This window comes from Protopterus annectens, chromosome 11.part0, assembly GCF_019279795.1.
Source record: "Protopterus annectens isolate FY-2018-M chromosome 11.part0, PAN1.0, whole genome shotgun sequence".
NCBI classification, from domain to species: domain Eukaryota; kingdom Metazoa; phylum Chordata; order Ceratodontiformes; family Protopteridae; genus Protopterus; species Protopterus annectens.
This window is the reverse complement of record NC_056745.1, coordinates 1,526,885,243-1,526,907,826: the sequence shown is the minus strand read 5'-3', so window position 1 is coordinate 1,526,907,826 and position 22,584 is coordinate 1,526,885,243.

Genomic DNA, 22,584 nt, shown 5'->3' with positions numbered 1-22,584 from the left:
GCCATTGTCATTCCCTTGCACAAAGGTAGTGCCACTACTGACCTGGGAAACTATCACCCATTAGCTTGACAAGTCTGATCTGTAAAGCCATGGACCATATTATTTATGGATCTCAAAAACAAGGACAAAGGCAATCTCCAAACACTTGACCCCACCCAATTCAGATCCATCAGGGGAAGATCTTGCCTACTGAAACTAGTTTACTTCTTTGAGACCGCCACCAAGGCCCTGGATGAGGGAAAGTCAGTACATACAGCTTACTCTGACTTGGCCAAGGTCTTCAACACAACCCCCAACTCAGGCTTCATCGAAAAGCTAACACAACTCAGTGTTAATCCCTATCTCATCAGATTGGTGGCCAACTGGCTCAAAGATAGGACCCATGAGGCCAAAATAGGTGCCACCACCTCTGACAGCAGACCTGTCACTAGTGGTTTTCCCCAGGGATCTGTCCTGGGACCCCTACAGTTTGGCATCTACTTTTCAGCGGTCCAGGCAAAGACAAAGGATCTGTGGCTGACCTTGTTTGCAGATGACTGTAAGTTGGGTGCTGTTATTGACTCCCCAAATGATGTTAACATGCTGCAAGAGAATCTCACAGCTACAACTAACTGGTGCCAAAGTTGTTCAGCAAAAACACGGCCCTTACTGATTATCACATCAACAGCAACCCCCTAAGCACACAACCTGTGGTGAGAGACCTGGGTACTCAGGTTGACAACAATCTCACATTCAACCATCATGTGGCGGCAGTGGTCAGAAATGCCTTTTACTTGGTTCATCTCTTAAGTAAAGAGACTGCATCCAGAAAAAAGGAGGTTATTACGTCTCTGTACTCCTCCCTCATTAGATCCATAATTGAGTAGAATGCCTCATTTGGTATGTACCTCTCCAAACACCTGCACCAACTGGAAAGGCCACAGAATTACCTCACAAAGAGAATCCACGGCCTCCAATACCTGTCCTATGCGGACAGGCTAAAATCACTATCACTTTACTCAGTATCATACAGATTAATCAGAGCTGATCTGTATCTTGCCCACAAGACAATATCAGACCCTGCCCTACAAGAAATGCTCCATATCTGTAAGTGCAATGCCTCATGCTTTACCCGCTCATCATCATCATCATCATCAGCCCCCTTTTTCTACATGGGGTTGAGGTATTGTGTTAACTGTCGCATTACCCACTCAATAGGCATAAATCTAATATGTGACATCAGCAAAACCTGCTGGAGACACAGGTTTGTCTCCCAGAGGCTGGCCCATTACTGGAATAGACTTCCCATACATGTCAGAGTACCTTGCTGACTCTCCTGAAGTGTAACCTTGATGAGTGGATGGGAAACCACAAATTTGTCCAAGGGGTTCCACCATTGTTCCTCATTGACAAGGGCAACAGATGCTGACTGAGGTTTCTATTTGGGGATAAACTCTTGGGTAGACTTGTAAGGGTCTCAGGGCCATTAGACTAGTAACTTCCTATGGTCCTATGATCCTATGAACACTGTCATATGTGGCCCCAAATGGCTATATCAATAAATGTGTAGACCAGTTTGAATCACATATGTGGCATCTCACTATGTTGACATGTGTGACATGACTTATGTCTCAGGTCCAGTGATGAGGTCCATACATCAGGGCTGTCTGCAAGGCCCTTTCCTATCCTTTAGTTAAGGGATGGACATCATGGATGACATAAACATGTTGCATCTACACAGCTGCCTAAAGGACTACATAATATGGGCAAAAATTGACTCCAACTGTGATATTAGTATAATACAGACAGTATCAACACATACCAAACACTGATGCCACAGGCATGACAACACCTGCATTGACAAGATACATGGGAGAATGTGTTAATTCTTGAAACAAACACACCTCCCAAATATAATGTAGACATCGTACCCTAAAATCAGACCAAAAGTTATGTGACCTATGTGCTGGGGTAGACGGTAAGTGGTATATCCACCAGCATGTGGTCACATTGCTGACTACTCCCTTGAATGCATCACCTTCATCACACCAATAACTGAGTACAATGCATCTTTCTTCATGTACTTCCCGACACATCTTCTAGTGATGTGTAACTGAAATATACCCCCTTTGTCACAGTGAGCTGTCACACATCTTATTGGCCATATCTAGGTATTCTTTCTGTGGAATATACATGAGTGTATGATGGTGCAGAGCACCAATCAATTTGTTATACCAGATGTACGTGTGCTACCTGTTCTGCTTATGCACACACTACATAAATAGGTGTTTGACAACATTAATGGCATGTATATCATTCATGACAAAGTGGATTGTGCCATATATATATATATATATATATATATATATATATATATATATATATATATATATTATGTATATATATCTATCTATATATATATATATATATATATATATATATGTGTGTGTATAAAAGTATATACCATGCACATAAAACAACTAGCCTGTATTTCCCATACTGTTGCATATGGGTATAGCAGTGTCCCTCCTAATACCTCCAGCAGATGTTACAATGTCAGGACAGTGTGCGCGTTGCCCTCATAGAGTGTGTATGTATCATAAGAGTCGTTCAGGTGTGTGTGTGTGTGTGTGTGTGTGTGTGTGTGTGTGTGTGTGTGTGTGTGTGTGTGTGTGTGCAGACTCAATGCTTATCACTGTAAATCACATATGTTATGTTAGAGGCATGGGATTACTGGTGGTACTGTTCTGATATTGTTCATGATTATGGCTGGTTCTTGTAATGTTATCCATGATCCTTTACCTGTGCCCACCTTGCTGGTGACTTCTGCTGTGAGTACACACATATTAAGGCATATAATTTTGCATGTGTTTATATGATATTATCATACAATGTAAATAGCGAATGCTATTTCATCGTACCGATAATATCGAAACAGCAAAATATTGAACAAACGGAACAGCTCCGTAAAAAAAAAAAAAACTTAAACACAAATTTAAGTGGGGGGGCTTCGCACCACACCCCCCTACTTAAATATACAATCTCCAAGATCGCACCATAGTGGGGGAAATGACAAAGTCCCAAAGACGGCCCACCAAATTTTTTCCCTGGGAAAAAATTTGATGTTCTGTGACTTCGCTATTTTGCCATTTCGACAGTATTGGATTGACTAAATTGCATTCTGTATTTAGTCCATTTGAGAGCGTCATATAGACCCCCATTTTGCATAGCTTCACAATATGCATCCTACCCCCATTGTATCTCACATCCCTGATAGATGTCCTCTACATTATTCATGTAAGGATGCTTATGTCACCTTGTGTGACAGTCATATAAAACATTTTCACTGTACAGTACCTACTTTACAATATAGTTATGTGATTAGTGTTGCTGCTACAATCATCTTCCATTGACATGCCATATTTTGCTGTACATAAAGGAATTGCACCTGTCCTCTTTCCCTGTGTTCATTCCTACAGTTCATGTGTGTGTGTGTGTGTGTCCCTATTCAATACACACACTTCCCCTGAGTGATCATTTTACATGGTGATCCCATGTCCTGTTATAGATCATTTACATAGCTTCAATACACAATGCCAGGAGTGGGATATCACAATACTCTATACCACAGGTGTACTGTCCTGTACTGTACTGTATTTGGATCCTATACTTCACATTCATACCTGCCAACTGTTCAGGTATTGTCAGGATGTCCAGATGTTTTCCTTTCAAATTTGTGACTTTCTGCCATATCACTGGGATGATCTCCAGACTGATGTGACTCAATATTCCATCCCTTTGAGTGCATACCTCTCAACTCTACTGATCTGTGCAGAATGTCCAGTGTTTGTCTCATATTTGTGACCTTTTCCTCATAATATTTTGTTTTTTTGGCAAATCATTGGCATGTCTTTGCAGAGTGAAATCAGAAACTGATGACAGACATTTGAGTTTCAAACTACATTCTCTTCAGAAATTTCGTGCTACTGCACAACCTATTATTTTATCAACTTAATTCGCCAGTTCTCAAGGGAGATCACTGGATGACAAACAGTCCAGGAAAATGGATTGTAGTTAGTGAAGATGTGAAATTGTTTTCTGGATGAACACCTGAAGAAACTGAGAAATTATAGTAGAACTATGGGAAAAGTAAGATAACACAACCACACAGTTTTACAAGCTGCATTATTTTCATTAAGATGATTAGCATAAAGCAACTTTTCTTTTTGTTGAAATGAATCATTTTTCATTTTGCTGAAATAAAGCCATAACATTGTCATTATCAAGCCTAGAGAATACTGGCATTTTCCTGATAGCTACAAGGTGCATCAAGAGGTGTTGAATTTACCAAAAAAGTAATTATTTGAGCTAGTAATCCCTGAAGAACATTACAGCACAGACACAGATGCAGATACACACACACACACACACACACACACACACACACATGCACATACACACACACACGCATATACACATATGTATATATACATGCATGCATCCATGACCCCCCCTCCTCCCATTTTTACACATCGGTTCGGAGAGTCATCTCAACAGTGACTATCATCAAAACCCAGCAATTACACCACCAGGAGGCTATAACAGGGAAACACAATTTTATTCATACAAAATATTGAGTGAAGTTACTTTATAATTTGTTGACTACATCATTATTTATACGACAGGTCATTGTTATTCAAAAACATACAGGCTGATTGGGCAGACCAACCAGTGTGCCCACTGTAAATTGAGCATATACCAATAGAAAAAAGTTTGGCCTCTAAAGTACCATTGACTGGCCAGACTTTTCTATTGATATATGCTATGGAGGGCAGACCAAATACAAGTAAAATCAGGTACATTCTGCAAAACTAAAGGAGTAGAAATGTACCTGGCTTTTCATTTTGCAGTGGTGCAGTGGTTAGCATTGTCACCTCACAAGAGGTTCTCCAGTTTGATTTTCAGCAGGTGTGCCTTCTATGCAGAGTCTGCATGTACTCCCTGCGTTTGTGTGAATTTCCTCCAGGTGTTCTGGTTTCCTCCCTCATTCCAAAGACATGCGTCTGGAGCATTTCTTCCTGGGTTTCCACTGAAAATGGGCTTTGCCCCAGTTGGACTTTCCTGGTAAAGAATGTTAACAAATGTTAAATAAATACATTTCTGCACAGTCTCTGCAGGCTGTTGTACTTCTGAACTGTGCAGATTTTCAGAGAATGTCCACATTTTTGTCTCAAAAAAAAAAACATAACAAAACAAAAAAGCAATGGAGATTCCTTTTTCTCCCAAGCTTCTGTTGAACAGCACTGATGTACAGTGCAAGCATGAGAATGTAAAGTCCATGCACATGAGCAGTACATCAACAAACACTGATGAATGGAAAACAACATGGAGAAACACTACAGCACCATTATGCAAAGACATTATTTAATAAAGGTAATAGCAATAACCATTCTCCTTACCCCTACACCTGCTCTTCCTTACACATCACTATCTAGCCCTCTGAAAATGTGGTGACATCCACCCTAATCCTGGTCCCACAAACTGCTCATTCTACAACCCATCCCTAATGCCAAAAACCTATGCATAATAACAATCACAATACGTAGTATCTGTAACAAAACCACAGAATTTCACGTGTCTAACTCAATACTCCACAAATATTGTAGCACTCACAGAAACGTGGTTAAAACCACACAAATCCAACCCAGCTGTTTGTGTACTAAAAAAGAAAAAATCAAAAAAATTATCCTTGTTTCCCGCCTTTCCTGACCTAGAGTAGTCCAAATACAGGCTTTGCTGTATTCTGGACTTTTGGAAAGTTCCTCTGTTGCCCATTTCCTTTCTTGGATAAAAGGAGGCTTCTTTGTTCACCAGTGGGAGTGGGGAGCATAGGGCAGTGTATCTATCCTTGGAGGAATGTTCCCAGCACAAGAATCTGGTAGTCTATTGGCCATTTTGGGTCAATTTCTAGCTCTTTCAAGTCCCCCTGTATAAAACCCACTTTGGCGCGGCTTTGCGCAATTTTGCAAATAGCGCAGCATCGGGCAGCGCCGCTTAATCGGGTTTAAACCATTCTCGGCTCCACAAAGTCTGCTCTTCACTTTTTCCCTTAGAACTGCTCTAGCTCACAAAATAAACACCTTATTCTTAATCTATAGCTCGGCACTTGCTCACAAAAGCATTTCTATAAGTTAGCACTAAAAATTAAATAGCACTACAGCCTCATATACTCCCTTTGAGTACTCTGTTCCCCATTGGTCCTTTTTCTCAATTATAAAGGAGTTCATTTTACTATTCTAGCATGTCCAAAGGTCAGCTGTCAATTTCCTCTCCAGTCCAGCTGGTGAATCTGGGAATCTTGAGGCAATGTTACAACTGCCTCATGTACACAGACAACCCTCTCCTCTTCCCAACAAGTTCAAACATATGTGAGAGATGCAATCATATAAGCAAACTGGAGGCTGAGCTCTCTCAACTCAGTACTTGTGTAACCAGTCAAGAGGAGAAGGTAACCACACACAATACAATTCCAGTCTCACATAGACCTACTACATCAGCAAACCAAACACATAAACACACAAAAACATACTCAGAGGCTCTAAATAAAAATCTGCCCAAGCAACAGAGACCTCCAAAGCAGACACCCAAGCAACCGCTACCCCAAAACAAAACAGGTGCAACACATAGTTCACAAAGCCAGTGTGCCGAACAGTCACAGCCCTTATACACCTGATACACTTGTAATAGGTGACTCTATTGTCAGGCACATTGACGTCCCGCTCACCAGGCTGAACAAGGAGAAGGTCACAGTGAGCTGCCTGTCAGCAGGCACTAGGATCCGCCACATAACACAAGCACTCAGGTCACTCCAAGGCAAGTACAAATATGACTCAGACATTGTCCATGCTGGTGTGAATGACCTGAGATGTACCTCCCTGTACTACATGAAAAGAGACATAGAGGAGCTCTCTGAGCATGTAGCCCAGGCCGGTATGACCTTGACCTTGAGTAGCATCTTACTCTCACCAAGAATGATGCCACAATACAAAGACAAGATGATCAATTTCAACAATTGGCTGAATTATTGGTGTCATTCTAAGGGGATCCAGTGCCTGTCAGCCTGGGATGACATGCTTGACAAGCCACGTTGCTTCACTAGGGATGGCTTACACTTGTCACCCCTGGGCTTTCGGATATTGGCAAAGTCTTTTGCCACCCCCATAGTGCCTTTTTTAGGCAAGGCTCAAAAGACAAACACACCTCCATAGATATCACAAAGAAAAAGAAACTAAGGGTAATGCTACTCAACACCAGAAGTCTAAACCTCAAGATGCACACACTTGAAACCCTCCTCAGCATGCAGAACATCGATATCTGTGCAGTAACAGAAACCTGGTTCAAGGCTCCCGAGAGCACCCCAGCACTACAAGGTTAGCACCCCAGCACTACCAGGTTATACCTCATACCATACTTTTCGGCCCCAAAACTATCAATATTCTTCAAAGATACTCACACCTCCAGGTCGGTGGCACAGCACAAAGCATCAGAGACTATCCATGTGCAACTAACAGTGGGTAAAACTGCCTTTCAGTTTATAGCCTGCTACAGACCACCCTCCCAAACTCAGGAACCCCACTCGGCTTTCCTGAAAACACTGATAAATATGAAGGTCTCTCCAAACACCATTATATTGGGCGATTTCAACTACCCAAACATAGACTGGGAGCACTACTCAAGCCCTAACACCTTAGTCCAAAGGTTCCTAGTATTTATAAACTCAAATGCTATGGAACAAATTGTCACCACTCTCACAAGAGGGGAAAAAATACTGGACCTGATCATCACCAGCATGGGGACTCAATGCTCCAGACCTGAGGTATATCTCTAACTGGTAAGATCGGACCATAAATTAATCTCACTGGATATCCACATCCCGACTCCACCCCCTGCCCAGAAAACCACAGTGAAAAACTTCTCTAAAGCAAACTTCACACTCCTCAAAACTGAGGTGGAATCCTTCAAAGCCCCCGGGCCAGTGGAAAATACGGCCCAAACAGCAGAATCCTTTATAAATGCATTCTATGGACACCTTCAGGAATGCATGGGTCATGCAATCTCAAATAAAACCAAGACCCAATCCCCAAAAGCAGGTGTCCTGTCTGGTGGACCCCAGCCATAAATAAACTATACAATAGAAGAAGGAAGCTACTACATGATAGAGCAAAATCCCTAAAAGGGAAGGCATCTCTGATCAGTATTAGCGAAAAACTACGGTCTCTCATAAAATCATCTAAGGCCAGCTTCGAGAGAAAAATTGCACAGGACACTAAAGATAATCACAAGGCTTTCTTTAGTTATGTTAGGAACCTTGGTGGTAACTCCCAGATATGCTCAGAGTTAGTCCAAAATGACAAAAAATACACTGAACCCACAGACATTGCCAACATCCTGGCTGGCAGTTTCAGTGTAAACTCCCCCCCCCCCAAAAGAGCAAATATCTATCCCAGCAGAGTGCTGCCCCTCAACATCTCAGATGCTCAGGTAAGAGCCGCCCTTTCCAAAGCAAAAAACACAGCATCAATGGGACCAGACGGTGTCCCGGGCTGCGTCTTACATGAACTCCAAGAAAAGCTGAACCCCAACATAAAGCTACTGTTCAACCTCAGCCTTACTACAGGATATGTACCCAAAGAATGGCGTACAGCAGCAGTGGTCCCTCTCCACAAAGGTGGTGCCTCAACGGACCCTGGCAACTATCGCCCCATAAACTTGACTAGCTTGGTCTGCAAGGCTATGGAGAGGATCATCATGGAACTCATAAATAAAGATATTGGGGACCTACAGACACTGGATCCTACCCAATTCTGCTTTGTTAAGGGTAGATCCTGCCTCTTAAACCTGGTCGATTTCTTTGAATTAGTCACCAAGGTCATTGACGAGGGGAAGTTGGTCCACACAGCCTACTTGGACCTTGCAAAAGCCTTCGATACAATACCCCACTCGGGCATCATAGATAATCTCTCCAGCTTAAATATAAACCCCTATGTCATTAGATGGGTTGCAAACTGGCTCAAGGACAGAAAACACATGGTCAGAATTGCTGGAGCCATGTCAGACTCAAACCAGTCACAAGCGGCATCCCACAAGGCTCAGTCCTGGGACCTCTCTTGTTCGGTATATATTTCTCGGAGGTACAGGCCAACACGGGTGGAGTATGGCTGACCAAGTTCGCAGATGACTGGAAACTGGGTGCCATAATCGACTCTCCAGCTGACACAAGCATCCTCCAAAAAGGTCTCAGAGAGACAGACAACTGGTGCCAGAGCCATGGCCTCAAGCTCAATGCCAAAAAGTGTATACAGGATATGTACCCAAAGAATGGCGTACAGCAGCAGTGGTCCCTCTCCACAAAGGTGGTGCCTCAACGGACCCTGGCAACTATCGCCCCATAAACTTGACTAGCTTGGTCTGCAAGGCTATGGAGAGGATCATCATGGAACTCATAAATAAAGATATTGGGGACCTACAGACACTGGATCCTACCCAATTCTGCTTTGTTAAGGGTAGATCCTGCCTCTTAAACCTGGTCGATTTCTTTGAATTAGTCACCAAGGTCATTGACGAGGGGAAGGTGGTCCACACAGCCTACTTGGACCTTGCAAAAGCCTTCGAAACAATACCCCACTCGGGCATCATAGATAATCTCTCCAGCTTAAATATAAACCCCTATGTCATTAGATGGGTTGCAAACTGGCTCAAGGACAGAAAACACATGGTCAGAATTGCTGGAGCCATGTCAGACTCAAACCAGTCACAAGCGGCATCCCACAAGGCTCAGTCCTGGGACCTCTCTTGTTCGGTATATATTTCTCGGAGGTACAGGCCAACACGGGTGGAGTATGGCTGACCAAGTTTGCAGATGACTGGAAACTGGGTGCCATAATCGACTCTCCAGCTGACACAAGCATCCTCCAAAAAGGTCTCAGAGAGACAGACAACTGGTGCCAGAGCCATGGCCTCAAGCTCAATGCCAAAAAGTGTATAGTCATCCCCTTTGGAAAAAACAAAGTGCTCACAAATTACCACATAGGTGGAAACCCATAAAGTATGGAAGAAGTAATTAGGGACCTGGGGACCCAAGTTGATAGCAATCTCTCATTTGACAATCACGTGGCCAAAGTGGTTAGAAAAACCTTCTATATAGCCCATCTTATCATGAAGGGATTCACATCTAGATCAAAGGAGGTCATCTTGCCTCTTTACTCATCCCTCATCAGGCCCATAATTGAATACAATGCCCCATTTGGGATGTACCTTACCCGACACCTGCAGCAACTAGAAAGACCCCAAAAGTACCTCACCAAGAGGATCAAAGGGCTCAAACAGATGCCATATGCTGCTTGATTAAAGAAACTCCAGCTCTACTCAGTTGCATATCGCCTACTTAGAGGCAATCTGTACCTGACGTATAAGGCCATGTCCAACCCGGAATTGATGGACATGCTTCACCTCAGAAAATCCAAATCCCTTTGAGCTACACGCTCGGGGGACTTGAACCTCACCACAGAAATAAACAGGACATGCTGAAGGGACAGATTCATAACCCAGAGGCTCCCTCCACTCTGGAATAGAGTCCCAGTCTAAGTTAGGCAGAGTCCCTCACTGACTCTCTTCAAGAGGAATCTTGACGAGTGGATGGGAGATCGCAGGTTTACCCCAGGGATCACTTCTGTGTCACTGTTAAACAGAGGCACAGTAAACTAACCTTGAAAAAGGGCATAGTACAACTCATTTAAAATGGGTGGCGAAAGCCAAACACACTCTAGCTAAGCTTACAAATGCCCTAGGGCAGATAGCCTAGTATGAACCTATGAACCTAAGAAATAACTCCCCCTGGATATAAAATTCTTAGAAATGACAGAACACATAAAAAGGTGGAGGTGTTGCATTAATATTCCAAGACTCTCTATTATTCCTTTCACCAAATCCATTCCCAAATTCAGAAACATGCAACTGCTACTAGAAAATCTTCACTTAAAAAGCAGTAAAAAGTTATGTATTGCCACCCTCTACATTCCACCAGGACAAAATATATCTACTATAGAAGACTTTCTATCCTGGTCAATCTTAAACATATGTAATGAAACCATTATTCTATATGATACCAATATAAATTGGCAGTTCCTCATCTCCAACATCTTCTCCTACAGCATCAACTTGCACAAGTTTATTCAACTCATCACAGACCCCACACACATCAGAAATAACTGTACCATTTCATCCTTAGACTGGATACTCGTCTCTCATTCTCACAAATATACCAAGGCTGGAACCCTTACTAATACCTTTAGTGATCATCTCCCTGTGTATACCCATAGATCCCAACTGCATGCAATCAAATCACACTTTCTAAGAACAACTAGAATTCTCACTCATCTCAACCAACAGATATGTCTAGATACCTTAAAAACCCACAACTGGCAACCAATCAAAATACTCCCCATAGATGATGCAGTCGACTACTTTAATAACATCTTTCTTGACACTAAATAGTTTTGCCCAGACTCACACTAAAAGAACTAAAATTAACCATGCCCCTTGGCTTACTAAACAAACTAAACAACTCCTTACTTCCAGGGACAAAGCCTGGAAGGAATGGCATAAAAACAAACCCCCATAAAACGAAATAAACAATTATAAACAATGTCATAATACTGCCAAAAAAACATGTTATATATTACAAAATACATTACTAGTCCTCAAGCTGTCTGCCTACCCAGCAAAACAACCCAAAACATTTCTGGAAATCTGTCTCCTGTCTCCTAAACTGAGGAATGCAGCAAAACCCTATCCCCTCTCCTGACAAAGACCCTCAAGATATTACCCAAGCTTTCAACTACCACTTTATCGATACTATCCAAAACCTTAACACCCTAACTCAATAAACCTGTACATTTAACAACTGTCATACAAATAATACTTATACAGACCCACATGTAAATCCCAACCCCACTCTGACAACTGCAACAATGACAATAACCCAACCATCCACTCTTTTGCCACCCAACATGTACCCACCTCTCTCATACACAAACTACTCTCCAAACTAAAACCATGTTCCCTCTCCACTGATGGCCTTTCTGCTGACTATCAAAAAAATAGCTGCTGATTCCATAGCTTTCCCTGTCAGTATTCTCATAAATCATTCCATCTCAGAAACGTATGTCCCTCTACTCTGAAAAACTCCATAGTTACCCCCATACACAAAGATGGCAATACCAATGACCTCTCCAACTATTGGCCTATCTCAGTACTTTCACCTGCATCTAAAACTCTAGAAAAAATGCATCAATTCACAGATACTTAAACATCTGACTAACAATAATTTGCTAGCACCTACCCAACATGTTTTTGTACGGCTCACATCACTACTACAACCATATTGTCCTTTACCAACACTGTATACAAAGCTATTGAAAACAGCCTACCAACTTCAGTCATACTACTAGATCTGTCAAAAGCTTTTGATACAGTGTCACACCCAAACCTACTATCACAACTCAAACCCATATATACTGCTCCCCACTTAGTCTAACCTGGTTCCAGAACTATCTCCACAACAGAAAACAATCAGTTAGATGGACAAATAGGCAATCTGATTACCTTATCAACAATACAAGAGTCCCTCAAGTGTCTATTCTTTGGCCCTTGCTCTTTAACATATTTATCAATAATCTCCATGAGGCCTCCTAGAAAAGTACACTCATTCAGTATGTAGACAATTCAGCAATTATTATCACTTTTAACAATTTCTCAGATCTCCTAGAACTAACACAAATAGCTTCTACATCCATAGAATCCTGGCTTTCTGAAGCCCAACTGTCGCTTAATCCCAAAAAGTCAAAACTATTACTATTCACACCCAAACCTCAAACTCAAGACTTTAAAATAGTCCCTCAAAATAATACTGAAATTGAAATTGTTAAAACATCTAAACTTCTTGGCATTACAATTGATGACAGACTCACATTCGAAAACCACATACTTAATGCAATCAAAAAGACCCATTTTAAACTTGGTAAGCTGTATAGACAGAAAAGTTACCTGGATATGTCTACCAAGTTACAACTAGAAAACAGTCTTCTTCTTTCCTCCTTACTTTACGGTAGCCGCATTTTCACCAACCTACACTCACATATTTTAAATGTTACAATCTTGTTATTATAAAATAGCAAAATTTGTGTCCAATATGCCAACTCATGCACACCACTGCCTGGCCATTAAGCCCTTAAATTGGTTTGAATTCCCTCATTACCTACAATACAACCAGCTAACCCTTACCCATAAATTACTTAACAACCCAAATCACTGCCCTTCTCTACAATCTATAATACAAATATATACCCAAACATGGACTCTAAGGTCATCTAATAAACAACTCCTGACTATTACCAAACCCAACAAAAGAGCTGGAGAATGCCTATATTCCCATACCATAGCCAAATTATGGAATGTTCTTATGTCATCAATCTCCCAACTAGACTCTGTAAGAACTTTCAAAGTAGCTTTCAAAGACCGTTTTCTTAACACCCATATATGCTCCTGTACTCACATGACTAAACCACCAATAAGCCAATTTCCCAAACCTTCACTCGTCCTTTTCTTTATTTTTAGTTTTGGTTAGTGTTAACTCATTTTTGTTAACCACTATGTTACTGCTGTTATAATTTGATCATGAAAATTGCATGATTTTTTTATGATTGTTTTTATCTACCTGTTCCATGCATCTATAATTTTCTGCTCAGCTTTTATATACTATGTTATATTATACTTTGATGTGATTGTTTTTGTGGAGCTTTTCTCCCTGGGCCTCCACTGAAAATGGGTCCTTGGCCCAGTGGACTTTCCCGGTCAACAAATGACAATAAATAGTAAATAACCCATGAGTGGGTGTGGGTATATGAGGATTTACCCACAATTGGCTTTGTTTAATCACTTGAGCTTCACGCTCATGATCAAACCAAGCCAGCAGTGGATAAATCCTCATATACCCACACCCACTCATGGGTTGCTGCTTAAGCAGACTATTTTTATTACGACTGTTACACTGAAGTATTTATCAGAATGTACCATATATTTATCAAACCCCTTTCAACTGGTTAAATATTAGTTACTTTCCCATGCTATGTGAAGTTTCCTTTAGAAAGCTATGTTAATTTGGTCTAAAATGCAGCTTTCTTGTAAGTTTTAAAAATTAAGTATATTTTTCTGACCACAGCACCATATAATTCAGAGCCATAGCTAGGGTGCAACAGAAAGTTCCCTGGTACAATGTGTTAGGGGTGTGATCAGCAGTTGCCAATGGTGTGAGAGTGCAGGAGTATAGTTACTGAGCCAACATCTACACCACCAGGGGGCTATAATAGGAATGCACAATTTTATGCACATGAAGTGTAGAGGAAGTTACCTTATAATTAGTTGACTCCATCATTAATTATATAATAGTGGGTCATTGTTATTCAAAAATGTATATGCTGATTGGACAGACTAACAAGTGTGCCCATTGTAAATCTAGCATATGCTATTACAAAAAGTCAGCATTGTCTTACTAACCCGATTCTGCATTTACACTCATACCCTAAGTGCTCAAAGTGTGTGTGTGTGTGTGTGTGTGTGTGTGTGTGTGTGTGTGTGTGTGTGTGTGTGTGTGTGTGTGTGTGTGTAACTGCAACAATCTGCTTCTTACAGGAGGACATACAGCAGGTGTATTTTTTCAGTTTTGAATACAGGGGTGACATATGTACTAGCAATGTGCTTGATGTAAACATTTGTATGATGTTAAATACAAAACACTTCCATGTCAGTTTTGCTGTAGAAATATACCACTGTCTTAAACTGTTGCCATTTTTCTGAATTTTAAGTTACTCATATTATGTTGGTTTGAGTTATTTTAAATTAAGTTTGAAAAATAAAAACTGCAAGTAATACTCATAAAGTATTCACCCTGTACCCTACAAGTTCTTCACCCTCCGGAGAATGTAGACATCTGTGCTAAACTGTTGCTGTAGCCACAGAAAGTACTCTGGTTGTAGAAGGCTACAGTGCATTCTTCACATTAAGCATCAGCATCACAGACAGGGGCCAAAGGTGAAGGTGTCTCAGTCTACGTTAACAACAAATACATCTCCAGGTTGAGCAAATAGAATGATGCCCTGCAGTTCATCTGTGTCCAAGTCTCCATACAAAAAGTTCCTTACTATGTCCTGACCAGCTACAGGTCACTTTGTATGACCCATGTAGCTCACAAATCTTACCTAGACCTACTAACAGAACTCACCATCCAACCAAATATACTGTTCATGGGAGACTTTATCTGCCCCAATATAGACTGGAAAATGTACATTGCCTCTAATTCACAGGCACAACATTTCCTGGACTTTATCAAAGCAAATTCCGTGGACCAGATAGTGTTCACTTCAATATGGATCAAACATATTATACCTAATACTCACAAACATGGAAGAGTGTTGCAATTCCTCCCCCCAGTGTCATATCCTCATTAGTGAGATCAGACCAAAATGCTGTCTCCTTCAAAATAAAAATCTACTTGGAAAACCAAACTAAACCTGTAACAGGAACTATTCTAAAACAAACTACATCCTATTAAGTGGCAATTTTTTTCAAAATTTGTGGCGCGTCCAAATTCTGAAAACACACCTATCTTTGCAAAATTATTTACAAAAACCTTGTACAAACATGCAAATGGTACATTTAGGCTACTGTACCTACCAGAAGTAAGCACAGATATAATACCAAAAATAAACCCCACTGGTGGAATCCTTGATTTTACAGAGTGTATAACACAAGAAAAAAAGTCATGGTCAAAGTCAGAAATAGCTACTCTCATGGTGACAAGAACTCTCCAATTATTTATTTATTTATTTATTTATTGTTATTTATTAACTGAGTTAGCCCAACTGGACTTTTGGTACATTTTCAGTGGAGACCCGAGGAGAAAAGCTCCAGAAAATTGCATAATAGTACATTGATTGCATGCAGAAGTATAGTACTAACATAGCTGAAGGACTTACAAAGCTGTTAATAATAACAAAGTTGAGTACAAACAATAACAAAGTTGAGTATAGAAGAGAACAGTTACAAAGCTGTTAATACATAAAATACATACATGAAGTTATTTCATCAAAAATTTATTTTTCTTCTTCTTCTTCAGAATGGTGTGTAGCAAAGTGTGAGACAGGAGAGGGAGACTAGGTGGGTTTGTGACAAGAGCAAGTCTTGGAGTTAAGTAGAAAAGTTTTTAGTTCATTTTTAAACTGGGTGTAGTGGGTAATGGATCGTAGGCAAAGGGGGAGTTTGTTCCAGGCATTGGTGACAGTATGTTTATAGAGTATTTTCCCAATAGATTTGTTTGGTTGATATATGTCTAGCAGCTGTTGGTTTGATGGGACTGAGTATAGGTGGATACTAAGGGTGAGAGAGATGGACAGAAAGAGGGTTTGTAGAGAATAGAGTGTAGTATTTGAAATTGAGATAGAAGCAGTTGTTGGGGGAGTTCTAGCCATTGGAGAGAGTTTAATGCAATACAATGGTGTGTGTTGTATGGTGAGTTCATGATGAATCTAGCTATTTTGTGATAGGTTTGTTGTAGTTTATTCAGGGTGATGACGTGTATGTTGGTGAGAATAGGGGTGGCGTAAAGGAGGGAGGGGAGGAGTAGCGCCTGTCCAAGTGTCAGTCTAGCCTCTGGGGTGAGAAATTTTCTGTTTCGATAAAGTAGACCTAGTTTTTGATGCGTTTCTTTATGCATTGGAGTAAGTGGAGGTTGAATTGAAGTTTGTCATCTACTATGACTCCAAGTAGTTTTGTATGGGTATCAGGTTGAATAATTGTGTTGTTTGAGGATTTGATGAAAAATGATGATTTATGATGGGCAAGAGATCAGGAAAGGAAGAGCAGGAGCTTAGTCTTTTTGGGGTTTAGAATCAATTGGTTGTCAGATAGCCATTGCTCAGTGGAAAGGAAGGCATTTTGGGTTAAGGTATGGAGCTTGGAGATGTTGTTGGAGATAGATATGTGTGGAGTCATCAGCATATTGTATGAGGACTCTTTGCAGGAGGTAGACATTTCATTGGTGAATACATTAAACAGGAGGGTATCTAAGATGGAGCCTTGGGGTACACCAGTGGGGGTAGGAAGGAAGGGGTAGATGGATGAGAGCCATCTGATGGATTGTTGCCTTCCAGTTAGGTAGCTGGTGAACCATGCTAGGGAGGATGTGGATAGGTGTAGGTTTGAGAGTTTGGATAGTAGTAAAGGATGAGAAACAGTATCAAAAGCCTTTGAGAGGTTGAGGAAGAGACAAGAGACAAGATTATGATTATTTATTGCCTCTGCAATAGTGTGAGTGAAGGAAAGGAGGGCAGTGGTAGTACTGTGGTTGGGATGGAATCCATGTTGGGTGGGGGTGAGTAGTTTGTGTTTGATGAGGTGGTTAAGAAGCTGTGTGTGAATACATTTTCTAGTATCTTAGAGAGGGGGGTAGAATGGCAATGGGTCGGTAGTTTGTGGGGTCAGTTGAGTTCCCTCCTTTGTGTAATGGTATAGTGAAGGAAGATTTCCACAAAGTAGGAGCAGTTGATTCAAGAATTGATCTGTTTATTAGTACAGAGACAGGGTAGGCAATAGATTCAGCAGCAAGTTTAAGGAAGATAGGTGGTAGTTTGTCTGTGGAGGCAGAACAGGGTTTGAGCTTAAGAAGTAAAGATTTAATATAAGAGGTAGAAATGGGCTGAAAGGAGAACTGAGTTGAGGTTTGAGTGTTGGGTGCTGTAGTTTGTGAAGTAAAGTTTGGCTTAGTGGATATGAGATTCTGGATGGTATCAATAGAATGTTTGTTTAGGAGGGTGGTGGTTTCTTCAAGAGTTGAGTCTGCGTAGGGGGAGGGGTTAGCAGGTCTGCCTGGATAGAGGATTTTGTTCAGGGTAGACCAGTATTTATGAGGGTTAGATGAGTTGCTTAGCTGTGCAGAGGTGTAGTAGATTTTTTTTATCTAATGTAGTATGTTTTTTGATAGGTTTCTTAGTTGTCTATATTTGTGAAAGAGGGGGAGTTGTTTTGTTTTAGTCCAGACATTGCAAGCACCATCCCATTGTTTCATTAGTGATTTTGTTTCTTTAGATAGCCATGGAGCAAACTTAGATTTAATTCTGATTTTCATAGAAGGAGCTAGGGAGTCTAGAGTATTCAGAAATCTGTTGTTAAACATACTAACAGCATCGTCTAGTGGGATTTGTTTTAGGATGGTCCAGTCTATACTAGAGAGAATAGAGTTGAATTGAGTGGAATTGAAATTGGATTATTTCCGACAGTCTCTAGTTAGGTGTGGTTTTGGTGCTGGAGAGTAGTATCTTAAGATAGAGGTAGGGAGATGGTCACTAAGGGAGTCAGGTAAGGTGGTAGGATTATGGTAGTGGTGGGGAGAGTTACTGAGAATCCAGTCAATTGTAGTATTGATGATGACATTTTGTAGAAGCGAGTGGGGGATGAGATCATTTGGTGGAAGCTATATAGGTGGATACTGAATTGAGGTGAGTCAGTAATGAGTTTTGACCAGTCAATATTGACATCACCTAGTATAAGGGTTTCATATGGTATCTTTTGGGGAACCAGGATAGAATGTTTTCAAGGATAGGTAAATTGTATCTAGTGGGGAGGGGGTGTGTGATATATGGGCTGTTGGAGTATAATATGTTGGCTCTTGCCTCTTTCTCTTTTGTCTCTTTGGCGAATAGCTACTTGGACAAAATTGGCCTATAGCCTGGTGGAAGTATTGTTGTGTCAGAGATTAAGTTCTTGATAGGGAAAGAATGGGGAAAGTTAGTATGATAGAGGTAACTGTGCCAGAACTTGACTTTGATTGCTGTGCTATGAATATATAGTGAGAATATTTAGTGTTGAGAGATGGGGCTAGGGTTCTGTGCATGCTGTGATGGGGAGCTGCTGTTGTGGGGTAGGAGGTTGTGTGGAGGGTGTGTGGGGGGGTGGGGTAGGGTATGGTGAGGTGGTATTGTAGTGGGGAGTTGGGATATAGAGTGTAGTATTTTTGGCAGTTTTTTCTAAGTGGAGAGTGTGGCAGTGTATATATAGGTGGTTATTAGTCTAATGACTCTTATCTTATGGACTGTGTGGAGGATGGAGGATGGTATAGACAATAGACATATAGTGGAAGAGAGGCAGGGGAGATAGGAGAAATAATAATAATAGGGAAGGATGGATAATATAATATGGTAGGAGGTGGGAGAGCATATAGTGGGTTTTGAAGGAAGGTGGTGGTAGTGGTAGTGGAGAGGACAGACAGAAGAAGTGTTGTGGGAATAAGAAGGTAATGCATACTGGAGAGAGTTTGATATGATGGACCAGTAGGGAGAGCCATTAAATGATATGAGGTAAGATAGTGAAGATTGACAGATTTTGTGGGTAGGAGTGGTTATGTTGCAGGAGGTGGAGTTTGTGAGGCTGGTGGAACAGGAAGGGGAGGGAGAGGTTGGTATAAAGGAAATTATAATGAGGTGGGTGAGAATGGGGGGTAGGGTAGGGGAATGAAGTGAGCCCAAGTGTAGCGAGGGCAAACGTAGTGAGAGAGAATGGAACAGGGCTACACCCATTGGGTGAAGCCCAGAAAACAATCAGATAGAAAGTATTTGAACAGGAGAGGTTGAAGGTGTCAGCTTGAGAATCAGAGATAACTGACCTGAGGTGGTTTCATCAGGAGTAAAGGTAGGGCATAGAAGTATATTAGGAGAAAGAGATAGCCAGGGAGGGTTTACAAGAGAGGTAAGGTATGCAGCTGGATAGAGAAGGCAGTTTATGAGGAGGAGAGGTCTAGGAGACAAAAAGTTAAAACTCAGATATGAGTACAACAGTAAAAATGGGAAGTAGGGACCAATGGAGAGCAGGACAAGTTCAGAAATAAGGAAAACAACAAGGATCGGTTTACTGGTGAGGAAGAGATTAGCTACCATGGGGTTGTCCTAGAATGGGTATAGCAGTTTTTCTTTACTTCAGATAAGGTGGACACACTTAAGTGATTTCACACTGGAAGGAACATATTCTGGGAGAAACTTGACTGCAGGTATTTCAGCCAGAAAGGGCCAGATAAAGATGAGGATGCTGAAGTAGCTGGATAATCTTAAGTGATTTCACACTGGAAGGAGTATAGTCTGGGAGAAACCTTACTGCGGGTATTTCAGCCAGAAATGGCTAGAGAGAGATGAGGATGCTGAAGTAGCTGGATAATCCCGTGGAAGGCTACAGTACACCTCTTGACCACTCATAGAAAGGGAAGAGAGCAAGTAAAGCAATTCAACTAAACAAGAAACTAAGAGGTCTGATAAAGTCCAATAAGGTCAATTATGAGGTCAAGGTAGTTTGCCAGGGTAAGGACAATGGCAAGAACTTCTTCAGCTATGTCAGGAACCTTAAAAGTAACACTTAGCAGCATGCCTTGTTTGTAGTAAATGGCAGAACCTTCACTGACCAGGGTGACATAACATCTACTGGCTGATACATTCATCCTTAACTTCAACTTCCACTCCCTGCTTCCCCTGTGAAATCCCTGTTAGCATACCTCCCAACTATCAGCAGGGAGCAGATCCTGGTGTTGCTTGCTAAGGCCAAAAACACTGCTTCAATGGCCCTCAACAATATCCCTGACTGCATCCTAAATAGTCTAAACATGACCTGGCAGGAAAACTTGAGGAGGCCTACTACCATGTAATAGAATCAGAGACTGAAAAAGTATACAATAAAAAGAGGTGCAATGTCAGCAGCAAATTTATTTTTGAGTAGTTTTTCTCACTCTTCAACTACAGCCTCAAAACAGGTTACATGCCAGGTGAATAGAAGGCTGTAACTATCATCCCATTTCATAAGGATGGGCCATCAATCAACCTCAGGAAGAACAGATCCATTAGTCTGACAAGTTTAATATGCAAAGCCATGGAATGAATTATCATGGACACAGGTAATCTACAGACACTAGACCCATCCCAGTTTGGCTTTGTTAACAGAAGGTCTTGCCTACTGAACTTGGTAGACTTCTTCAATAAAAAAAGGTTTACTCAATCTGTGGATTTTTTGAAAAGGTCACAAATAGCAATGGATGAAGAAAAAATGATACACAAGTATACCTTGACTTGACCAACACTTTTGACACAATTCCCCATGCAGGCATAGTAGAAAAGCTAAATAAACATGGTATAAAGCCCCTATATCATGCACTGAATTGCCAACTGTCTCACAGATAGGATGCAGATAATCAAAATAGGGGTAGTTACTTCCACAAAGAGACCAGTCACCAGTGGTATTCCCCAGGGTTCTGTGCCAGGACCTCTCCTATCTAGTATCTACTTTTTTGAAGTAAAAGCCAAAACCAAAGAGCTCTGGCTCACTGAGTTTGCAGATGACAGCAAGCTAAGACCAGTCATTTAATCCCCAAATGACTGAGTCATCCTCCTGGAAGTCTTGTCTCAAATAAATACATGTCAGAATCATGGTCTCAAACTAAATACCAAAAATGCATTACTGTATCCTCCAAGAAGTTGTCTACCCCATATAACTTGCACATTTACAATACTCCCCTAAGAGATGACCCAGTTGTTCAGGATTTGGGAACTAATGTGCACAGTGACCTAAGTTTTAGTAATATGTGTCTATTGTTGTAAGAACATCCTTCTTTATTGCATAGCTTATGAACAAAAGGATTGTGTCTAGATCAGGGATGTCATTGCCCCCCTTTACTCAGCCCCCATTGACCAGTCATTGAATATAATGCATCTTTTGGCATGTTTCTGTCAAGGCACAAGCAACAGCTGGAATGTCCAAGCTACCTTACTAAAAGGATTAAAGGCCTAAACAACATGTCCTACATAGATGGGCTTAAAACACTGTCACTATACTTAGCATCCTACAGACTGTTAAGAGGTGAAGTGTGTCTGGCATACAAGGCATCCTCCGAACCATTACTGATGAATTTACTGCATATCAACAAGTCAAATGGCATCAAAAATATTCAGTCTATGGATCTAAATCTCTTCTGCAACACCAACAGAATGGTTTGGATGGACAGGTATATTTTGCAGAAGATACCACTGCTATGGGACAGACCCCCTAGCCATAAAAAATAAAGTTCATACCTGTCCATTTTCAAGCACAACATAGATCTGTGGATGGGAAACAGAAAATTTACCCCAGGACTGCTGCTTGAACTACTAATGGACAGATGCAGCTCCTAATGCTTTATTCCATGCATGGATCCCCTCAAGTGATCTATTTTATGATCCCAGGCATTCTCATTAGTGGCGATATATAATTATCAACCACAAGATGGGTAAGGAAAATTTATAACCAAATGGGTAGGTTATTTTGAGCACAAATAGGGAAACTGGCTAGGTTTAAAATGTCCCAGAAGGGCAGCTAGCCTAGTACTTACCAATGAACCTATGAGTGGGTCTTCAAAGCTATGGATGAGGGAAAGATGGTGCATGCTGCCTACCTTGAACTGGCCAAGGCATTCAATTCTCAGGT